The 3,877-nt window shown below is 34.8% G+C and overlaps 1 non-coding gene across 1 annotated transcript; it reads right to left on the reverse strand.

Moving 5' to 3' along the window:
• Positions 1–331: 331 nt before the first annotated feature.
• On the reverse strand, positions 332–464 carry LOC125998460 (small nucleolar RNA SNORA51). The gene has a single exon (XR_007492028.1). It is a non-coding gene; the product is annotated as a small nucleolar RNA SNORA51 (small nucleolar RNA).
• Positions 465–3,877: the final 3,413 nt, after the last annotated feature.

A 3,877-nucleotide genomic window follows, 5' to 3' on the forward strand; every position in this document is an offset into this window, starting at 1 on the left:
TAGATATGACCACTTGAACCCCTGATCATTAGTTCTTGATGTACACATTTCATATCATTTTTTTGAACCAGAATAAAAATTTAGAGTATAACTTCAGAAAAAAATAACTTTCAAAACTGAGAATTTGAATGTAAATATATAACACACAGGCAAAGTCCACAGAGATTATTGCTGACCATAATGGTCCAGAAGGGAACAACTTTAAAGGGTTGGTTATGACTTCCATGATTCATGTTGTTGAAATTTTAAAGAAAGTATAATGATTAGTATGGTGGGGGAATGAAATTTCCATGGCTTATGCATACTTTTAAATATAATAGAACTTCTTTTTTTTTGTCCCCCAACTCACAATACAGACCAGGCAAAGGGCCTGGATTGAGGTGTGTATGGGGTGCATTTACTGTAACTCTTCTTTCTATACAGTCAGTGTAAAAAACACAGCCTGTGGTAAGAATTGGGAGGCCTTATCTTTTCTTTTAGATTTTAATATATATATAATATATATATATAATAAATATATATAAATTATATATATATAATCCTTCACCAGTGCAACAGTCCCATGACCAATGTCCCAAGTGTCCTTCCTCCCCACCCCACACCGGCCTGTCTCTAGACAGGCTTTCTACTTCCCTCATTCAGTCACATTTTGTTATGATAGTTTTCAGTGTATATAATATAATATAATATAATATAATATAATATAATATAATATAATATAATATAATATAACATAACATAACATAACATAACATAACATAACATAACATAACATAACATAACATAACATAACATAACATAACATAACATAATATAATATAATATAATATAATATATCTTCATACCCTTAAGGATATCATGCATAGGAAGCTAGAAATATAAATACAGGAAATAAGACACTTTCCTTGCATATAGTCTACTATAGTTCAGTTCTAGCATAGCATATGGTGCTCCATCACTGCTAGAAATCACTCCTGACAACAGAGTCAGAAACAGCCACTAAGCAATAGAGAATATGCCCCCAATTTTTTTTATAAATCATGCATTTTATAAATTAAATCATAAATAAATACATGGAGATGTCATAACCTTTGCTATGTATGCCAACACTATTGTGTGATGTGTAGGTATCTGCATCTCCACTGCAGACACAGATGCCTTTTCAGCTCTTCATTTAAGCCAAACTCCTCTCCCCCTTTTTTATTCTAACCTTTTCCAAAAGCTACGTAGCATTGATTCCCTATATGTCTCCAATATATAGGGGGTGTTTTTCACTCTTCCTTTCCCATCTGTTTATAAGTAGCCTATTCTCTGACATTCTCTTTCTTCAGAGAGCTCACAAAACCTTAGCTCCCTCATCTGGAGGAAACAGTGTTCATTCTTATTCACAAGATATGAAGTGCTGCATTAGGCATGTAGCATCTTTCATAGTTATCCTAACAGCTCTCTCTAGTAGCTATTGTTTGCACCATCATATATAGGAATTTTGTATTTTGAGAGCCAAGATTTTGTAATGCCTAACACCAGAACCCTCATACAAAAATTAGTTATTTGTACCCAGACTTAACACAAAGTTGACCCTGTCATTTACCTATATATTTCAATTATCTTATTTCTATGTAATAAAAACCTCAAATCAAAATTTTCTCATGTCTGGAGCAATAGTACAGTGGATAGATTGCTTGCCTTGCCTTGCATGAGGCTGACCCAGGTTCCATCCCGGTCATCCCATTTGGTCCCCTAAACACTGCTAGGATTGATCTCTAAGCAAAGAACTGACAGTAAGCTTTGAACACTGCCAGGTGTGGCCCCCAAACCAAAATTAAACCAAAGAAAAACATAATTCAGTCAAACAGTAATAGTCCTTTATGCTTTTCACATAAAGGCAATCATAGAAATAAATATGGTTCATCTTCAGTCCATATAAGGAAGCTTAACCAGAGCTCACAGTTGGTTAGTTCATTGATTAGGATTTCAGGGACTATAGGTCACAAGCCTCAGTTCTTCTCACCATGGTTCGCATTGAAGGCTCCTTGGGACTCTTCATAGTCTAGTATCTGGGTTCCCAGATCAAAGAAAGAAATAGAAGTATGCAGGGGTATGCATCACTATGACCAAATGACATAGTATCAGTTATTTCTGCTATAGTCCACTGGTCGAGGCAAAAAATAAAGGTTATTTGGGTATACTTTACAGGTTAGACAACCACCACTTCTTTTTTATTGAAAAATACAAAGGTGGCAGATAGGACCCAAAGACACACCTTTTCAGCCCTTCTTGGAATAAGCATGCTTCAGCTTTAAAAACTCTCAATTTCATATGGTACAACTACACAATGGAATACTATGCATCTATTAGAAAAATGAAGTAATGAAATTTGTTTATATGTGCAGGGGGAGTATGCACATATGGAGAGTATATGGAGTGTATTATGCTGAGTGATCTGAGTCAGAGGAAGAAGGATAGATATAGATAACCTCATTCATTTGTGAGATATAAGAAAAATAAAAGATAGTCTGGTAATAATATCCAGAGACAATAGAGGAGGGCAGGAGGACCAGTTCATGGTAAGAAGCTTTATACAATAGTGGAGCAGTGCATTTAAGGTAGAGAAGGAAACACTATGATATCGATAGTTTGAATGGATCATTCTGTACAATACCTAGGTGTTGTTATATACACGGCATCCCTTCATTAACAATAGTGGAAAACCACAGTAAAAAAAAAAAAAAAGATGTAGAGAGAAAGAAACAAAATGCCTTCCCCAAAAGCATGCAAAAGGGAGGTTGGGAGGGACACTGGGACACTGGTGGTGGGAAATGTTCATGGCTGAAAGGTGATGTACATTTTAAGACTGAAATTCAACCATGAACAACTTTGTAATCATGAAAATCAGAAAGAAAAATCACTATAACTTGAAAATAAAAGTAAGACTTCCTTTGGAAATTAATTTCTTAAGATCTGTTTTTATATTTTTAAATCAGCTCTATGATTTTTCTACAAAATCCAAATAGCTTCCAAGCTTTATTTCCCATTTCTACCATCCCTCCCTACACTGGCTCCAATGTTCTAAACATCTACAAGAATTTCTCAAAAACTGAAATTTAAAAACTTTTTATTATTCTTTTCTTATTCTTTTCTGTTGACTTTATTCTTCATAATTTACATATTTAGCACTAGATTCCCTAGCCACCAACACCGAATTGTTCACAATTAGGTCAATTTTTCATTTCTTTTTCCACACATTGTTACTCAAACTATTTCAAACTATTCTCCCTTATTAAGTAGTTTATTAATTTATTTATTTTTAAAGTTTAAAGTTGCGTTCAGGGATTCTCTTTGCTCTATGCTCAGAAATCACTTCTCTCAGACTTGGAGGACCATATGGAATGCAGGAGAATGAACCCAGGTTAGCAGCACATGCTAGGCAAACTCCCTACCTGCTGTGCTATCGCTCTGGCCTCCTGATATATTGTTTGTTTGTTTGTTTGTTTGTTTGTTTGTTTTGAAAAAATGATCTTATTAACTTTCATTTATTATTTATCTACAATTTTGTGGAACTTATGTTTAGTTCTATTAAACTACACATACATGTGTAGATACCACACGAAAATAATATACTTCATATGAGAGAGATAAAGAAGAAACATAGGAAGCTGGAGAGATTATACAGCACGTTGGCAGCTAGCTTGCTTTGAATACAGCAGACCCTGGTTTGATTTCTGACATCCTGTGATCCACTGAGCCTTTTCAGGAGTGATCCCTGAACACAGAGGCAAGAGGAAGCCCTGAGTACAGCTGAGTGTAAACACCTCCGCAAACCTTTCTTCCTGCAAAAGAAACAAAGTAGGGAATATAAAATGGTCAAACATATTGG

This window comes from Suncus etruscus, chromosome 20, assembly GCF_024139225.1.
Source record: "Suncus etruscus isolate mSunEtr1 chromosome 20, mSunEtr1.pri.cur, whole genome shotgun sequence".
Lineage (NCBI taxonomy): Eukaryota > Metazoa > Chordata > Mammalia > Eulipotyphla > Soricidae > Suncus > Suncus etruscus.